Source organism: Nicotiana tabacum, chromosome 9, assembly GCF_000715075.1.
Source record: "Nicotiana tabacum cultivar K326 chromosome 9, ASM71507v2, whole genome shotgun sequence".
Lineage (NCBI taxonomy): Eukaryota > Viridiplantae > Streptophyta > Magnoliopsida > Solanales > Solanaceae > Nicotiana > Nicotiana tabacum.
The window spans coordinates 104,684,415-104,706,147 of NC_134088.1; positions in this window are offsets into that span (position 1 = coordinate 104,684,415).

The following is a 21,733-nucleotide window of genomic DNA, read 5'->3' on the forward strand; positions in this document are numbered from 1 at the left end:
TCTCTAGTACCCCTAGTTTCAGCTTCCCCAGCACTTGTTGGAGCCTAGGGAGATGCAGTACCCCCAGCCTCACCAGTTCCATTGGTACTTGAGGCAGCTAGAGACACAGGACCTCCAACCGCTATTGTTCCCCCATCAGAGACTGGGGAGCAGGGGATGAGGGAGGCTGTTCAGTTTCTGACTAGGATGGTTTCTATTCATGAGTGACAGCTAGAGTCAGGAGCAGATGCCCGGAGAGATCGGATAGGAAGCTCGACGGTACGAGAGTTTCTTCACTTGGCCCCTCCATTATTTACAGGATCCAGTTCCACTGAGGATCCCCAGGACTTTATAGACCATATGTATAGAGTATTGAGGGTGATGCATGCCTCCGTCACCGAGGCTGTGGAGTTGGCTTCTTTTCGACTACGTGATGTAGCCGTCCTATGGTATGAGGCATGGGAGAGATCTAGAGGACCTGATGCTCCGCCAGCAGAGTGGGAGGACTTCTCTGAGGCTTTTTTAGCCCATTATTTGCCACGGGAGGTTCGGGAGGCCCGTCTTGACCAGTTTCTTAGCCTAAAGCAGGGAGATATGAGTGTGAGGGATTATAGCCATAAGTTTAATTCTTTGGCAAGGTATGCACCAGATATAGTACGTACCATGAGGGCTAGAGTTCATCATTATGTGGATGGTTTGGGGGATCATCTGATTAGAGACTGTAGGGTTGCATCCCTATCGGATGATGTAGATATTTCCCGCATACAGGCTTTCGCTCAGACTACAGAGGACCTTTCCCGTTGGATTCGTGATACTCGCAGGGATAGGGAGCAGAGTAAGAGGGCTCGTACTATGGGGTCTTATAGGGAGCCACGAGTTGATTTTAGGCCCCCCACTCCATCGATATCCACCTCGGTCAGCAGGTAGTTTCCCACCACAGATGCAGGGCCAGCGGTTTGATCGTTATATTCAGTCAGGACCGGGGCAGAGCTCAGGCCAGCCTGAGGGCCATCGACAGGAGCGTTCTGCACAGATGAGACAGCTTACTCCTCCATGTACTAAGTGCGGTAAGCTGCACACCGGGCAGTGTAGACAGGGTTCGAGTGCATGTTTTCATTGTGGGCAGACAGGACATTATATTAGCTGGTGCCCGGAGTTAGACAGAGGTACACCAGCTCAGCCTTCAGGATTCACAGCAGCCTCTTCGCCCTCAGTCCATGCTCCCCGACCAGGTCCACAGTCTACTCAGGGCCGTGGTAGGGGGAGAGGTGGAGGAGACACCTCAGGTTCTAGTGGTGGCCAGAACCGCTTTTATGCACTCACAGGCCGACAGGATTCAGAGGCATCCCCAGATGTTATCACAGGTATATTGACAATACATTCAGATGCCATTTATGCATTGATGGATCCCGGCTCTACATTTTCATATATTACTCCATTTATTGCTGGTAAGCTTGACATGAGATCTGAGTTGTTGGCACAGCCAGTTGAGGTGTCTACGCGAGTTGGCGACTCTATTGTATCTAATCATGTCTATCGAGATTTTACAATGTTAATTAATGATCGTCCAACCTCTGTTGATTTAGTTGAATTGGTTATGCTAGACTTCGATGTCATTATGGGTATGGATTGGTTGGCAGCTTGTTATGCTAATATTGATTGTCGTGCAAAGTTGGTCCGATTTTATTTTCCTGGTGAGCCTGTTCTTGAATGGAAAGGTAATGCAGCCACGCCCAAGGGTAAGTTTATTTCATACCTTAGGGCTCGGAAGTTTATTGCTAAAGGTTGTATATACCATCTGGTTCATGATAGGGATATAGATAAGGAGCCAGTGACTCTTCAGTCGGTTCCTATTGTGAATGAATTCCCGACGGTATTCCCCGACGAGCTTCCAGGAATTCCCCCCGAAAGGGAAATCGATTTTGCTATAGATTTGCTTCCTGATGTGCAGCCTATATCCATTCCTCCCTACAGAATGGCTCCTACAGAGCTAAGGGAATTGAAGGAACAACTGAAGGACTTGCTCGATAAAGGCTTTATTAGGCCAAGTACATCCCCATGGGGTGCTCCGGTGCTCTTTGTTTGAAAGAAAGATGGGTTCTTGCGGATGTGCATTGACTACAGGCAACTAAATAAAGTCACTATCAAGAATAAGTATCCTCTTCCACGGATTGATGACTTGTTCGACCAGTTACAAGGTGCCAAATGCTTTTCGAAGATCGACTTGCAATCCGGTTATCATCAGCTACGAGTCAGGGATATTGATATCCCAAAAACAGCATTTAGGACGAGGTATGGCCATTTTGAATTCCTTGTCATGTTTTTCGGGCTTACAAATGCCTCAGCAGCCTTTATGGATCTTATGAACCGGGTATTCAAACCATTCTTGGATGAATTTGTGATTGTGTTTATTGACGACATCCTGATATATTCACGATCGGAAGCCGAGCATACGGACCACTTGTGTGCTGTATTGCAGACTCTCCAGGACTACAGGTTATATGCTAAATTCTCTAAATGTAAATTTTGGCTAACTTCTGTAGCTTTTCTTGGTCATGTTATTACCGACGATGGTATCAAGGTTGATGGCCAAAAGATTGAAGCTGTGATGACTTGGCCGAGGCCCTTGAATCCGACAGAGGTTCGTAGCTTTTTAGGCTTGGCAGGGTATTACCAAAGGTTTGTGGAGGGATTTTCCTCTATCTCTGCACCATTGACAAAACTGACACATAAGGGAGCTAAGTTTCAGTGGACTGAGGCATGTGAACAAAGTTTTCAGGAACTAAAGAAAAGGCTTACTACAGCAACTGTCTTGACTCTTCCGGATGGCACCGAGGGTTATGTTGTATATTGTGATGCCTCGAGAATTGGCCTAGGTTTTGTTCTTATGCAGCATGGTAAGGTTATCGCGTACGCCTCCAGATAGTTGCGAAAACATGAACAGAACTATCCTACGCACGATCTTGAGTTAGCGGCAGTTGTATTTGCCCTAAAGATTTGGCAGCATTATCTATATGGGGTTCATATTGATGTTTTCACCGACCACCAGAGCCTTCAGTATTTATTTAAATAGAGAAAGCTGAACTTACGACAAAGAAGATGGCTAGAATTACTAAAGGACTATGATGTTGATATTTTATATCATCCCGGCAAAGCTAATATTATTGCTGATGCCGTTAGCCGGAAGTCCATGGGCAGTCTAAGCCATGTTGAAACTGATAAGGTCAAGATGACCAAATATCTATGCCAGCTAGTTAGTTTGCAGGTGCATTTGGTAGATGCAGAGGGTGGACGCATTCTCGTTCAGAATACGGCAAAATCTTCTTTTGTTACTGAAGTGAAAGAGCGACAACACGAGGATCCTGAGCTTATAAAACTGAGGGAAAGTATTCCACAGCAGCGACAACCTTTATTTGAGCTAACTGGAGATGGAGTCCTTAGATACTAGGGCCGCTTATGTGTACCGTCAGTAGGAGAGCTCCGTGCCAAGATTCTTTCGGAGGCCCATTATTCTAGATATGCAGTTCATCCCGGAGCGACAAAGATGTATCGGGACCTTCGATAGATCTATTGGTGGAATGGAATGAAAAAATATATCGCGGAGATGGTAGCCCAATGTCCCAACTGCCAGCAAGTTAAAGCCGAACATCAGAGGCCCGGAGGCCTAACTCAGTGTATTGAGCTTCCATTATGGAAATGGGACATTATAAATATGGACTTCATCACTGGTTTGCCTTGCACTCCACGGAGGTATTATTCTATTTGGGTAATTATTGATAGGCTTACAAAATCTGCTCATTTCCTGCCAGTCAGGACGACATATTCAGCCGAAGATTATGCCAAGCTTTACATTCGAGAGATTGTTCGCCTTCACGGAGTGCCATTATCTATTATCTCTGATCGAGGGGCTCAATTTACAGCATATTTTTGGAAATCTTTTCAGAAGGGTCTAGGCACGCAGGTAAATCTTAGCACCGCTTTTCATCCGCAAACTGATGGACAGGCAGAGCGTACTATTCAGACAGTTGAGGATATGTTACGTGCCTGCGATGCTAGATTTTAAAGGAAGTTGGGATGATCATCTACCTCTTATTGAGTTCGCTTATAATAACAGCTTCCAAGCTAGTATTCAGATGGCTCCTTACGAAGCACTATACGGGCGGAAGTGTAGGTCGCCGATCGGTTGGTTCGAGGTCGGGGAAGCAGAGTTGCTAGGTCCTAACTTAGTCCAGCAAGCAATGGAAAAGGTAAAACTTATTAGAGACCGGCTGTGTACAGCACAAAGTCGGCAAAAGTCTTATGTAGATGTTCGACGACGAGACTTAGAGTTTGATGTAGAAGATTGGGTTTTCCTGAAAGTATCGCCTATGAAGGGCGTCATGCGATTTGGAAAGAAGGGGAAGCTCAGCCCCATGTATGTTGGACTGTATAAGATTATTCGGAGGATTGGTAGGGTGGCGTACGAGCTTGATTTGCCTTTAGAATTGGAAGCAGTCCATCCTGTGTTTCATGTATCTATGTTGCGGAAGTGCATTGGAGATCCTTCACGTATTACGCCCATTGAGGATATTCACATTGCTGAAGACTTATCTTATGCAGAGGTACCAGTAGTTAGTTTAGATCGGCAGGTAAGGAAGCTTCAAACTAAAGAAGTGGCTTCCGTGAAAGTGTTATGGCGAAATAACAACATCGAGGAAATGACCTGGGAAGCTGAGGAGGAAATGAGGAAGAAGTACCCCCACCTATTTACGACTTAAGGTGAGTCGCATTTAAATAATTGCCAATTATTTCTTTACAGCAACTTAATTGGATTTTTAATGACTTGAAAGTGCAATTTAAATTTCTTATTGCGAGATAGCTATACGAAGCCTAGTAGTTAGAATCTTCAGAATTTGATTTATGCTTTGCAAATGTAATAAATATAGCCTCGCAAATAACGTATTAGCGGACAAGAAATGAAACCAAAGAATTGACTTGACCCATTCGCGGACGAATGTTCTTAAGGGGGAGAGACTGTGAGACCCCAGGTGTTTCTCTCTTCTCTTACGTAATATACGTAACGTGGCGTGGTTATATTAGGTATATATGATTGGGTATAGCACATTGGGAGAATAAGACTGAAAATGTGTGATAATATCAAGGAACTAAACTAAAGCTTTAAGTCAAAGGAATCCCTTAAACAAAGGTTCATGGTTAAAGAAATGGCTCGGGTAGCACCCCACGCGTACGGAAGGTTTAAGTTAACTTGCACCTGTGGGATAAGACTAAGAGTGTATAATATGCTAAGAATAATATGTTATGAGGTATTATAATATCACACTGGTCACATGTTAAGTTTTGAAGTCAAGCAAGTTGCGAAATAAAGGTCGGCAAAAGTTATCGTAAATTTCTCTAATAAATTTTCTAAACTTTAGGTCAAATGTATCAGATCATTTCTCCCAATATATAAAGAGTTATGGGACCCACAACCTACCAAATCGAAGTTCTATGAGTCTAGTTTGCAACCAAAGAAATCTCACATCAAACCGACTTTGGAGTAAACAGTTATGACTGTTTTACCCCGGACTAACCGGACTGAAATCGGGTCGCGAACCGGGTCGGGTTAAACAAGTGGTATAAGTCGGAAAATCCGACTTTTAAGACCCCAAAATATTTCATCTTCATTCCAAAACAGTGAGAAATCTTAAGAGAGGGTTTCATTGTGTTCTTAAGTGATTAAGATACGTTTTTAACGATTTCTATCGTTAATGTTTGCCCCCGTGCCTAGAAGCGCAATCTCTACGCTTTGCATTCGTTTTCCCCTTTTATTAGCTGTGTTTGGAGCTATTTTTGGAAGATAGAAAATTGTTGTTCTTGCTGGTTCTTCAGGATTTATACTTGGTTTGCCAAGGTAATCATCTTGGGACTCTTTTATGATCGTTTTTACAAAGTTCTACGGGCGTTTCGTCAAGTTAGGGTCATATGGTAAATCTGCCGATTTAAACTCATTTATGAACTGTTTATAGGTGCGTATATGCTGCATATATATAGTGGTTTCGAAGCTTAGGACGTAAGGAACAACTTTCGTGAAGGAACTACAGGCATTCAGACGTTCGTTGGAGAGGTATGTTAAGGCTAAGCTTCGTCCTTCCTTTTAGCACGAATTTTAGAAAATTCCTAAGACGCCAAATGTGATATTTTACTATTCTGTTGCTAGAAAGACCTTCTGTGAAAGGCATTGGTATCGTAGCTGAAGTATTTTCATGATGCTATTAGGTTGATATTCCACTCGTTCGGTTAAAAAGGGTATTCGACATCTATATATGTCATTTTGTCGGCTTTCTTAAATATATGTCCATATATATGAATTCTTATTCGTCTTTGGGTTGTGTGACTTAAAAATAAAGGCATTTAGTATTTGCGATCAGTCCTTCTTCCTTGTTAAAGTATATTTTAAAATCTCTAAAGTGACACGTCGATTTCAAAATTCTCAGATATAATTTTTATGTTTAAACTACTAAAATATTTGATTTTTTTTGAAATACTTTCTTTTACTAATTATCAAGAAATCAGGTATAAGGACTAAGTGAAGCACCTTAAGCTTTTTATGAACATATTCAGAGTTAAGTTATCTTTTTAAAAGTCGAGTTAAATTTTCAAACTTATTAAAAAAAGATATGAGGTTCCACGAGACATTTGTATGCGATATGAAAGTTATTATGAGAATAAGAGTACCAATGAGCCAAGGTTGGCTAAGTTCTTGTTATGGCCTATTATGTGCATTCAAAGTTCATATCATACATGACATATTATGCATGGACTTCGAGCTATAATCGGAGGTAAGGGGCCTATTTGCCCGAAAGACTATATATATTGTACAGATGGCCACAGGTTGGCAATATGATACCGGTTAGCTACCGGGAGAGACCGCCATTGCTAGCATTTGGTTGGGTATGTCATGAATTTACATCAATATATATGTATTCAATGACATACGATTACACGAGCATACCATGCATATTTTATTACTATGAGGTCGGATGTCGGCCATGGAGGCTATCAGAGTTTCAGTGTCAGGTGGTATCTTTATTACCTTTTTACATCAGTTATGTATGATTCTACTTTCTGCCTTACATACCAGTACATTTTTATTCGTACTGATGTCCCGTTGCCTGGGGACACTGCATTTTTGTTTCATGCATGCAGGTCCAGGTTGGGACTCTGATCGACCCCTCCGCTAGGATTTCGGGGTTCAGCTGTGAGTTGGTAAGCTCCACCTCTTCCTGGAGCTTTCATAGGATGGTTACTTTTGTTGTACAGTTTGGGTATAGTTGGGGCTTTATCCCGACAGTGCTTATGACACTCTTAGAGGCTATTGTGGACACCTATATATACATGCCAAGCCTATGGGCTGGAGACTTAAGGCATGTATGTCTTCAGTCGCGGCCTCGTCGGCCAGCTAGTATTTTATTATTTTGGCTTGTCTACCTATGTTTATATGGCTTATTGTTATTCATGTCATAACCTTACGGTCCAGGCTTAGTATTTCAGATGTTGTGCTGCCCGATCTGTTGGGCCCCTAGTCTAGTTAGCTAGTATGTTTAGTGGCTAACTCGATCGAATACAGTATCGAGTGCCAGTCGTGCCTGCCCTAGTTTGAGGCGTGACAGTGCACCTGAGCGAAGATTATAGGGGCATTTTAGGCCTTTTTCCATTTTAAAATTGAAATGAAGGATTTAACGATTTATGGTTAAATATGATCCAAAAGCATGAGGAAAGAGTAGTTATATTAAGAAATTAAAATGGAAGATAGATGTAGCGTATTTTCAGTAGTAAAGGGGCAAATATTACCCTTCTCATTACCAATAAGAAATTATTCTTTAGAGAAATACTTGTGAAATTAAAATTTTACTCTAATGATGTATCTGAATTCAACGATTTTTAATTCTTTTTAAATATAAACCTTTCGCAAGTAATTTTGTTTAATTTTTAATTCCAAACACACCTTGTATCAATTTGATTCTCTCAAATAGTAGTCAAAATATTAGAGGTCTGTAGCATAAATTCTCTAATCTCTGTGTGACAATATCATTGTCACAATCAAAAAATTCCACCGGAGTTGTGACAGCATCTAACAATGCGTGCTAAGGAAGCTATCAACAAACATACGGAAATAAACTTCACCAATAGTAATAAGTAGTCTCAACAACGGAATATTCTTCTACTCCCTTCCCAAAAGATAGAGGGAATTTAGCCTCTGACAAAGTAGTAGCTTAATCATAAATAACTAAAATCGAATAATGATAATACAACTGAAACCATCCCACGGTCTGGTATCACTAAGTACATGAGCTCTATAAAATAAGGAAAGGGACTCCAAGGCTTGCAAACAGAACATTAGTGCTACCTCGAGATCCCCAAAAAATCTAAATTCGGTTCTCGGGCAACTATCACGATCAACAACACCTAGATCTGCACATAAAGTGTAGAATGTAGTATGAGTACAACCGATCTCATATACTCAATAAGTAATAAACTTAACCTCGAGGTGAAAGTAGTGACGAGCTTGGCAAGGTCCGATGCTCACTTTACACATCCAATAATAAAAATAACAGCAGAATAATAGCATATGAAAGAAAACGGCTCAAATAATAACAGGCTCAGCTTAACATAATAAGAAGAGAAATAGATATACTTTTCAGATATAACAGTCAAGGCATCAACTTCCACAGTATTCACTTAGACATGTATTTAACAAGATAAAAATTATGATATCAAGTTCTAAACATCAAGTAGAGTTGTTAAATACCAATTAGCATGAGGGATAATACAGCTCTATGCATGTATGATAGTTATACATGCCAAATCAACTAAGAATCACAGCCTGAATATCAAGTATACATAATCTCAGCACATTCACAGTGCCTGGCACAAAGTGCCCCTTAATCATACTCTAAGCACGCTCACGGTGCCTGGCTGAAAGCCCATGGACCTTCACACACACACACACACACATACACACTCTCAGCACTTTACGTAAGTCCCTCACCAAGCACATATATATGACCATGTGCCTGCGTCCACGGTTATTACCTGACTCTGGAGGGACGGGTCCTTTCCCAAGCGCTGATCGGATCTAAGTCAACGATCAATATCACTTAGCCCAACATGGGTTATGACGCACACGCCACCTCAATATCAATACCACTCAACCCAATATGGGGCCTGGCGCACGCATCAATTCAATATTAATACTAACACAACTTTATGGGCCAAGATCACTCATCAATCCGCTCAAGTACCATATGCCAACATCTCACATAACATAACTGGAATATACCAACATACTACAATTCAACTCACACTTGTGTCACGTACATGAACACCCACAACATGTGAGATAACTTATCAAAAGTGTATAGAGACAGAGATATAACATGCAGATATAATATCACGGCTGAAAAGTATGACTATGATTAAGGCAAATATCTCAACATAGCAAAAATAACCCTATCATGCCTTAACAAGTAAGCAAATAACCTAAACATGATTTCTAGCATGAATAATATCTCGCATAGTCATACAAGTGGAGAAAACATGATATCTAAGAAGCATGATAGCAAAACAAGGCATACAATAGCCTAAGATCTATCCGGATCATGAATAACAATGATTCACGCATATACGCTCGTGACCTCGCATATAACTTACCCCCAACATATAACAAATATCACAGTCAACAGAGAAAATTACTCTCAGACAGACTTAGGCAAGATAATTACCTCATCTGGGCTAGCCTTCAACCTCGAATCGTGTCAAAACCTTGATGTAGTTCTCCAATCTCGTAAATTCAAGAAAAACATCATCCAAGGACGCCAACAATGCCATAAGAGGTGATCCCAATCCATAAAGTTTTGATCTTTGAAGAAATTCCTGAAATCTAATAAAAGTCAATCCGGGCTCGCATGCCCGAATCCAAAACCCATACAAAATTTCGATGACCCATAACCTGTCGAGTCCAACTATGTAATTAGTTTTCAAAATCGAGTCTAAATCGGTGCTAAAAATTCCCAAAATACACTCTCATAAAGTGTAGGCAAAACTCCTTAATTTTCTTTCACAATTCAAAGTTTTAGGTATAGAAATCCATGGTTAATCAAGATATAAAGCCAAATTCAAGTGAAAATTATTTACCTCCAATGTAGTAGTGAAATTGCTCTTCAAATTCTCCTCATCTCGATGTCTTGGGCTCAAAATATGAAATAATGGAAGTCCCGAAATTAGGGTTGTGTATAATTCGGTAAATACCGAATTACCGTACCGAAACCAAAAATTTTGGTATTTGGTATTCGGTATGGTATTTGGTTTAAGTTTTAAAAACAATTGGTATTTAGTATGGTATTTCATATTTTAAAATGAAATACCGAAATACCAATACCGTACCGAAATATATATTATATTACACAATACACATATTATTAACTATAACATAAATATAAAAAATCTAAAATTTTATGTTCTTTTATTCTCTAAGTTCATCAATTAACTCTAAGCAAGTAGCAAGACATTTCTAATGATCAAATTTATTCTTTTATGTACAGTTTCCTCTCCAGGTTGATATTTGCTGGTTTTGGACAAAACTTTTAAAAACAAATATTTTTAGTTTTGTACTTTTGAGTACTTTAATTAAGAATATTACAGTCTATGACTCTATGCACTAGTTAGTATTCAAACCGAATAAACCGAAGTTACCGAACCGAATAAATCGAAACCGAAAGGAGAAAAATCGAATACAAATACCGAACTGAAATGTCTAAATACCGTACCATACCTACTTGAAATTGACAACTTAAATATACTGCCATATATTACTCTACACAATTGCAGCCTAATCCACGCGATCGCGATACACCCAAAGCGTTGCCTTAAAACCTCCAATGCGAAAACGTTGTTGGTCAGGCGAACGCGAAGGCCAACTGATCTCTACACTCCGCGAACACGTGAGTCACAATGCGAACTCGACGTTCTGCTGACTGACCTCCTCCTATCCCTTTGCGAACGCAATTGCATGTACGCGAGCGCGTTGAACCAAGGCCTCAACGTCCAAATCACTACCCGAACGCAACACTAGGACCGCGAACGCAAACAACATCTTCCAGCCTGCCAAATCCGTCACTGCGATGCAAGCCTAGTTCCGAGATTGCGAAGCACTGGAACACATATTCAACCCAACAATTCCAAACTCAACCAAAATAGTCCGGAACTACTCCGGATCATACCCGAGCCCTTCGATATCCCATCCAATCATGCCTACAAGTTCAAATATATTACCAAACTTATCCAAAGGCTCTAAACGCCATATATAACATCAAAATCAACAATCGAAAATCAAAATCATTCTCTTAGCTTCAAGAACTTCAAGAACTTCCAAGTTGCAACCAAGCATCTGATTCACTGTCACGACCCAAAATCCCACCACATGCGTCGTGATGGCAGCTAGTCTCTAAGACTAGGTAAGCCGATTTCAATTACATTTTAAAGATATTTTTAAAAAAAATTAAATAAGTAACCAAAACTAACAGCGGAATAAATATGAATATACAACCTCCCAAGACTGGTAGTACTGAGTCACGAACTATAACTGAATACATGAAATGATCACGAGAACAGAATATACAATACTGTTTGATTACAATTTAACAGTACAATGAAATTAAAAGACTCCAAGGGACTGAGATGACCAAGCAACTCTACCTTGAATCCTAATGATCGAGCTTTAACTCTACTCAAGTCCGATATCTCCAATAACTGGCTCTGCACAAAATGTGCAGAAGTGTAGAGTGAGCACACCATAGCAGTGCCGGGTAAGTATCAAGACTAACCTCAATGGAGTAGAGACGAGGTACAGTCAAGACACTCACTAGTCTAATAACCTGTGTAATATAATATACAAAATAATAGGAGACAAATAATAATAAGGGCAGGATAAAGCAACCAGTGATATGCACAACCGACAACAAGAATACCATTAATATCACTCAATAATTAATAAACACAATTACACCCAATTAAATCAAGACCTTCAAATAAATATCTTTCACATAGTTCTTCCATATAACTCTCTTTCAAATATAATTTTCTCAAATAATTATTTTTCAAATATAATATTTTCAATAAATCTTTTCAAATACAATTTTCTCAAATAAATATCTTTCAAATACAATTCTTTTATATAATACTTTCTAAGTAAAAATCCTTCCAAATAAATATTTTGAATATAATTCTTTCAATTAAAAAGTCACCACGTGACACCTCATTTCATAATCATCAAAATACGGGTCTCAACCCATTTTTATATTTTTCGGATACAAGGGTCTCAGCCCATTTTCATATTTCCACAGCACCTCGTGCCCATAATTAAATCATCATATTTGCCCGGCACCTCGTGCCCTCATTTCATATCACAACTGTACGGACAATTCACGTGCCAAATATCATTATCATTTCATCACAGCACCTCGCCCACATTTTATATAATAACTGCATGGACAATTCACGTGCCCATATCCCCATTTCATATCACAATTCACGGCACCTCGTGCCCACATTTCACTTTATAAACCGCTTGGCAATAGCCACAGGCTCCCAATTTCAACATAAATCAGATTATTATCAATTTACTAACAACAAGACATGTTGCACAAGGTATAAACATAAACACAAGAAAATTACAACATCATATAAAAATCATCAACACCACAACCCCACACCATCATATATCGTCCCTGACAATAGCCACCCTTATCGATCCTATAGCCATCCTTATCGCTCCGCCTAGACAATATAATTGGCCTCCCTTATCGCTTCTATTGCCTCCCTTATCGCTCCTATAGCTACTCTTATCGCTCCGCCCAGACAATATTCCAACAAACACAACAACAGTAAAATGCCACCCTTATAACCACATAATATCAACGGTGAAATGCCACCCTTATGTCCCCAAAATAACAACTCACACAACACAATAATTTATACGGGAAATTATCACAGCAACATAACAAAAATCAATTCATATCTCAATTGGCCCAATGGCCACAACCAAATTCCAAAGCTACAACCAAGTCAATTAATTTCACAGCAAATAGCCAAATGCTCCACACAATGTGTACAACACCCAAAAACAATCAATAGAGATAGAAATTACTCAACATAAAGCAAAGTCTTCATAAAAGATCAAATTTTCAATAATTATATAAACACCTCTTCTTAAGATCATTTAATTAATTATTTGCAGAGGAAAAATCCATAATGAAATTAAATTCCAATAATTATCAAACCAACAAATTCACGAAATTATATAAATAATCAAGTAACAATCACATCAAATTGTCATATTACAACATATTCAACAACATCAAGGATTTAGGTACGACAATTAGATGATTAAATATACACCAACAATTACCCAATTTACCACACAATATGCTCAGGACTTTAACTCAATAAAATTTACACATATAAGCCGAGTATGTACTCGTCACCTCACGTACACGACTTTTCACATTTCACAAATGGCACATAAGACTCGATGCCTAAGGGGTAATTCCCCCACTCGAGGTTAAGCAAGACACTTACCTTTTTGAAGTTAGGCCGATATTCCAAAATAGCCTTCTTGCTTGAATTGACCTCCGAACAACTCAAATCTATCCAAATTAATCGTATAATTTCATTAAAATTTATCGGAAACAATTCCGGATAATAATACGTCGACTTAAAATTTTATTCCAAAACGTCAACAAAATTCAATGCGGGACCCGCCTCTCGGAACCCGACATAATTTTCATGAAATCCGAACACCTATTCTGATACGAGTTCAACCATACCAATTTTATCGAATTCCAATAACAACTCGACTTCCAAATCTTAAATTTTCGTTTTTGGAAGATTTTACAAAGATCTTGATTTTTTCTCCATTAAATCCGAATTAAATGATGGATTCAAAGACATAATCATGAAAATTAATCAAAACTGGATAAGAATCACTTACCCCAAACACCCACGCAAGAATCTCTCCAAAAATCGCCTTCTACCGAGCTCCAAATTTGATTTTGAGTTATGAACTCAAACCCCCATTTTTGGGACTTTTAATTCTGCCCAGATAGGCCTTCTTCGAGGTCGCGACCATTGCTTCGCGTTCGCGAAGGCCAAAATCCAACTGCCTCAAATCCTTCATCGCGTTCACGACATCCTCGTCGCGTTCGCGAAGGCCTATTGTTTCTGCCCTATCATTTCCTCTTCGCGTTCGCAAACTCCTTGTCGCGTTCGCGATGACCAGCTAACTAACTCCTTCGCGTTTGCGTTCTACGCTTCGCGTTCGTGAAGCTCAAACGACCCCAGGCCCCAATCTTCCTTTCTTCTTTGCGTTCGCGTTGCCTGGGTCGCGTTCGCGAAGGCTTTCCCTGCTCCTTCTTCGCGTTCACATCCACAACTTTGCGTTCGCGAAGACCAAACCATCAGTCCCTCAAATTCCTCTTCGCGAAAGCGAGACTCCCTTCGCGTTCGTGAAGAAGGAAACCAGACTTCAGCAACAGCAGTCCAAACAGCTCCAATTTGGTCCGAAATCACCCCGAAACACACCCGAGCCCCTCGGGACCTCAACCAAACATACCATCAAGTCCCAAAACATCATACGAACTTAGTCGAGGCTTCAAACCACATCAAACAACGCCAAATTATGAATCACGAACTTCCAACTTCTAAAACTCGTGCCGAAACCTATCAAACCAACCCAAAATGACGTCAAATTTTGCAGGCAAGTCCCAAATAACATTACGGAGCTGTTCCAACTCTCGAAATCGCATTCCGACCCGGATATCAAAAAGTCAACCCTCCCGGTCAAACTTCCCAAAAATTTGACTTTCGCCATTTCAAGCCTAAATTGGCTACAAACCTCAGATTCACAGTCCGGACACGCTCCTAAGTCCAAAATCACCCAACGGAGCTAACGGAACCGATAGAACTCTATTGCGGAGTCGTCTTCACACAGTTCTGACTACGGTAAAAATCCTAACACTTAAGTTTCCATCTCAGGGACTAAGTGTCCCAAATCTCTCCGAATCATCCGTAAATCAAACTCGACCATACACGCGGGTCATAATACATATTGCGAGGATGCTCGAGACCTTAAGTTACTGAACAGGGCGTAAATTCTTAAAACGATAAGTTGGGTCGTTACATTCTCCACCTCTTAAACAAACGTTCGTCCTCGAACGTGCTAAGAATTATTCTGCGGTTACCACATTGATGATTTTACTTTTACACATATACTCACGGTTGATTCCACGCTACCGCATTTGAGATAAGCGTGACATCATCATCTCATTTGAGATTATTTCTTTTATCCATATTTGAAAAACTTTAAGGCCATTTTCTTACGCTCCAATATTTTCAAAAGGCTCGATTTCTCATAACAACGTACAGTATTAGTCTCAACTGGCTATAGCAACTCGTGCCTATGCACACATCAATTTTCTCGATAGTGTTGAAGTAATTCAAAACTTTCTTTGGGGTGCTGCATTTTTTCCCGCTTAGGATTATTCGCCCTCAAACACATAACATAACTTATCTCTTCCTTTGTAAATCTTAATCCTCCAAATTTTTACTAACTCCCAAATTTTTCAGAAATTTTGGCAGAGTCTCCCCCGTAATTGGGCCTATCCACCTGCCAGAGTAACACCAAAACAACTCCTAACAACACATCCACAACCCAACACAATACCACAAGGTATATATCAATAATACCAATCTCAGCATTACAAGCACTGCATTATCATAATGATATCAGGACATGAAGCGCATCATATGTATGCTCATCACCACATCTCTGGTCTTAAAAGCTGTTCATAATTAATTCCAGCATTATCAATTAATCTCGTATTAACCACCACCTCATTTCGAATTTTCACAACACTGACAACAGAATGTGAGGCATGAAGACCTCATAATTGTTTACTCGGATTAATGAGTCACATTTAACACCACGTGGGCACTCATCTCATAGGTTAAAACTCAATGTTTACAGCACGAAAATGGCTGAATATGCACAAAAAAATATACAAGAATTATCAAATAAGCTTAACAGGCATGACTCCCTATTAATACTATTGTACAATTAAATTTCACAAAGGGAAAATTTTAAACTCATAAATATTTCACCACAAGGACCTCGTCCTTACACAACTTCCATCGCGGCTTGCAGCCCGGTTTAAATATTTCACATCATGTAAAAATGCGAGGATCTCGTCCTCAACTCCGAATCACAAGTATGTTGCACATTGTGCCAACTGAAATTTTCAATTTCCTTTCTTTCTTCTTTTTAATATATTTCATAAATAATTTTCACAATATATAATAAACCCTCCTACCGTAGGGCATATAATTCATAAAAATTGGAATCAATTATTCCGAAACACATTAAACCCACTGTAATGAATAATAAAAATTAATTTTAGGCTTATAGCCCTCAATGGTGTACCAAAACTAAAATGACAGACACAGGTTCACATCTTTAAATATCCCAACAGCGATAAACATATAAGTGGGTCACAAATTTACGAATCTCACCCATAAGTGGAGCATAATAGGAGGACTCACCTCAATATTCAGAACCGAATCAAATTAAGGGAAATTATCATTTATAATAAAAATCAGGATCGTACCTGTAACGACACCATCTGGTGTATTAGCCCAGCCAAATCATAGTGATTATATCAACGGGTCGGGCCTCCACCTCTTAGGCACCCACTACTCGCCTGTCCTCCACCTCTAGGTGACTGTGCACGTGGAGTATCAATTGGAATAAAGCTTGTAGCTGGAGTGTTCTGATGAAATCCACCCCTCCCAAGTATGGGACAATTTCTCATGATATGCCTAGTATCACCACACTCATAACAACCCCTCTGAGGTCGCGGCTGCTCGTACTGAGTCTGTGTCGGATAATTGGAATAATCACTAAAAGAATATCGTGTCGGTGGTGCACTGTAAACTGGAGCACTCCGAGAAATCTGATGTGCGAACTGAGCTGACCGATTGCTCGAGCCTCCGTTATAATGGGTTCTAACTGAAGAGTAAAATCCACTGAACCCTCCAGATCTTCCAGATCTTCGAGACCTCTTGGCCTCCTTAGACTCCCTTTCTTCGCCTAAAACACCCTCAATCTTCCTTGCAATCTCCACTACTTGTTGAAATGGGGCATCGGTTTGTAGCTCTCGAGCCATACATATTTTAATATCATAATCGAGCCCCTCAATGAATCTACGGACCCGTTCTCTGATTTTAGGAACTGAGATAGGTGCATGACGGGCTAACTCACTGAACCTGATAGCAAATTCTTACACTGTCATAGTGCCTTGACGCAACCATTCAAATTCTGTGCGCCACACATCTCGGAGAGTCTGGGGAACAAACTCTTTCAAGAACATTTCCGAAAATTGAGTCCAAGTTGGTGGTGTTGCATCGGCTGGTCTACCTTCTTCATAGATTTGTCACCCCCGATACGCTGCGCCTGACAGTAAAAATATAGTAAAGGCAACTCCGCTCACTTCCACAATACCCATGGTGTGGAGAATACGGTGACAATTTTCCAGAAATCCTTGGGCATCCTCTATAGTTGTGCCACTGAAAGTTGGTGGATCATATTTCTTAAACCTTTCAAGTCTCTTTTGTTCTTCTTCTGATGCCTCGGGCCTGACCTCAGGCAGAACCGGAATAACAGGTTGTACCGGTAGTACATCCGGAACCTGACCAACGTGAACCTGCTGCTCTGGAGTTGTGGTAGGAGTCTGAGCTACTCCCCTAATCTGCGAAATATTTGGTGCAACAGAGATCAATCCCGCCTGAGTTAATGTACCAAACATACTCAGGAACTGTGCTAAGGTCTCCTGAAGTCCGGGGGTAACAACAGGTGCTTCTGGTACCTGTCCCTCAACTGGAGCTACTAGTGGCTCCTCAACTGTTGTTCTGACAGGTGCTCTAGTCGCAGAACGTGCCCTTCCTCGACCTCTACCTCGGCCTCTACCTCGGCCCCGGCCTCTACCTTTACCTCGGCCCCGGCCTATTGCAGCCCTAGCAGTATGTGCGGATGCCTGCTCAGCTAACCCAGTAGCACGTGTCCTCACCATCTGTGAGAGAATGGAGATACAAAGGTTCAAATTCCAAATCTAACAAATCCCGCACGATAGGAATGGAAGAAATGAAAATTTCCTAACAGTTATGTAGCCTCTCGAAGATAAGTACAGACGTCTCCGTACCGATACGCAAGACACTACTAGACTCGTTCGTGACTCGTAGATCCTATGAACCTAGAGCTCTGATACCAACTTGTCACGACCCAAAATCCCACCACAGGCGTCATGATGGCACCTGGTCTCTAAGACTAGGTAAACCGATTTCAATTACATTTTGAAGCCATTTTTTAAAATTAAATAAGTAACCAAAACTAACAGCGGAATAAATATGAAAATACAACCTCCCAAGACTGGTAGTACTGAGTCACGAACTCTAACTGAATACATGAAACGATCACGAGGACCGAATATACAATATTATTTGATTACAATTTAACAGTACAATGAAATGAAAAGACTCCAAGGGACTGCGACGACCAAGCAGCTCTACCTTGAATCCTTATGATCGCGCTTTAACTCTGCTCAAGTCCGATATCTCCAATACCTGGCTCTGCACAAAATGTGCAGAAGTGTAAAGTGAGCACACCACAACAGTGCCCACTAAGTATCAAGACTAACCTCAATGGAGTAGAGACGAGGTACAGTCAAGACACTCACTAGTCTAATAACCTGTGCAATATAATATACAAAATAATAGGAGACAAATAATAATAAAGGCAGGATAAAGCAACCAGTGATATGCACAACCGACAACAAGAATACCATTAATATCACTCAACAATTAATAAACACAATTACATCCAATTAAATCAAGCCCTTCAAATAAATATCTTTCACATAGTTCTTCCAGATAACTCTCTTTCAAATATAATCTTCTCAAATAATTATTTTTCAAATATAATTCTTTCAATAAATCTTTTCAAATACAATTTTCTCAAATAAATATCTTTCAAATACAATTCTTTCATATAATACTTTCTAAGTAAAAATCCTTCCAAATAAATATTTTGAATATAATTCTTTCAATTAAAAAGTCACCATGTGACACCTCATTTTATAATCATCAAAATACGGGTCTCAGCCCATTTTCATATTTTTTCATAAATATGGGTCTCAGCCCATTTTCATATTTCCACGGCACCTCGTGCCCATAATTAAATCATCATATTTTTCCGGCACCTCGTGCCCTCATTTCATATCACAACTGCACGAACAATTCAAGTGCCAAATATTATTATCATTTCATCACAGCACCTCGTGCCCACATTTCATATCACAACTGCATGGACAATTCACGTGCCCATATCCCCATTTCATATCACAATTCACGGCACCTCGTGCCCACATTTCACTTTATAAACTGCCTGGCAATAGCCACAGGCTCCCAATTTCAACATAAATCAGATTATTATCAATTTTCTAACAACAAGACAAGTTGCACAAGGTATAAACATAAACACAAGAAAATCACAACATCACATAAAAATCATCAATACCACAACCCCACACCATCACATATCGTCCCTGATAATAGCCACCCTTATCGCTCCTATTGCCACCCTTATCACTCCTATAGCCACCCTTATCGCTCCGCTCAGACAATATCAATAGCCACCCTTATCGCTCCTATAGCCACCCTTATCGCTTCTCCCAGACAATATTCCAACAAATATAATAACAGTGAAATGCCACCCTTATAACCACATAATATCAATGGTGAAATGCCACACTTATGTCCCCAAAATAACAACTCACACAACACAACAATTTATACGAAAAATTATCACAGCAACATAACAAAAATCAATTCATATCACAATTGGCCCAATGGCCACAACCAAATTCCAAAGCTACAACCAAGTCAATTAATTTCACAACAAATAGCCAAATGCTTCACACAATATGTACAACACCCAAAAACAATCAATAGAGATAGAAATTACTCAACATAAAGCAAAGTCTTCATAAAATATCAAATTTTCAATAATTATATAAACACCTCTTCTTAAGTTCATTTAGTTAATTATTTGCAGAAGGAAAATCCATAATGAAATTAAATTCCAATAATTATCAAACAAAAAAATTCACGGAATTACATAAATAATCAAGTAACAATCACATCAAATTGTCATATAACAACAGATTCAACAACAACAAGGATTTAGGCACGACAATTAGATGATTAAATATATACCAATAATTATCCAATTTACCACACAATATGCTCAGGACTTTAACTCAATAAAATTTACACATATAAGCAGAGTACGTACTCGTCACCTCGCGTACACAGCTTTTTACATTTCACAAATGGCACATAAGACTCGATGCCTAAGGGGTAATTCCCCCACTCAAGGTTAAGCAAGACACTTATCTTTTTGAAGTTAGGCTGATATTCCAAAATACCCTTCTTGCTTGAATTGACCTCCGAACAGCTCAAATCTATCCAAATTAATTGTATAATTTCATTAAAATTCATTGGAAATAATTCCGGATAATAATACGTCTACTTAAAATTTTATTCCAAAAAGTCAACAAAAGTCAACGCGGGACCCGTCTCTTGGAACCTGACATAAGTTTCATGAAATCCGAACACCTATTCTGATACGAGTTCAACCATACCAATTTTATCGAATTCTAATAACAACTCGACTTCCAAATCTTAAATTTTTATTTTTGGAAGATTTTACAAAAATTCCGAATTAAATGATGGATTCAAAGACATAATCATGAAAATTAATAAAAATTGGATAAGAATCACTTACCCCAAACACCCACACAAGAATCTCTCCAAAAATCGCCTTCTACCGAGCTCCAAATTTGATTTTGAGTTAAGCTCTCAAACCCCCATTTTTGGGACTTTTAATTCTGTCCAGATAGGCCTTCTTCGCGTTCGCGACCATTGCTTCGTGTTCGCGAAGGCCAAAACCCATCTGCCTCAAATCATTCATCATGTTCTCGACATCCTCGTCGCGTTCGCGAAGGCCAACTGTTTCTGCCCATCATTTCCTCTTCGCATTCGCGAACTCCTTGTCGTGTTCGCGATGACCAGCTAACCAACTCCTTCGCGTTCGTGAAGCTCAAACGACCACATGCCCCAATCTTCCTTTCTTCTTCACGTTCGCATTGCCTGTGCCACGTTCGCGAATGCTTGCCCTGCTCCTTCTTCTCGTTCGCGTTCACAGCTTTGCGTTCGCGAAGACCAAACCATCAGTCCCTCAAATTCCTCTTCGCGAACGTAGGACTTCCTTCGCGTTCGCAAAGAAGGAAACCAGACTTCAGCAACAGCAGTCCAAACAGCTCCAATTTGGTCCGAAACCACTCCGAAATAGACCCGAGCCCCTCGGGACCTCAATTAAACATACCATCAAGTCCCAAAACATCATACGAACTTAGTCGAGGCTTCAAACCACATCAAACAACGCCGAAATTATGAATCGCAAACTTCCAAAACTTCCAACTTCTAAAACTCGTGCCGAAACCTATCAAATCAACCCGGAATGACGTCAAATTTTGCAGGCAAGTCCCAAATAACATAACGGAGCTATTCCAACTCTCAGAATTGAATTCGACCCCGATATCAAAAAGTC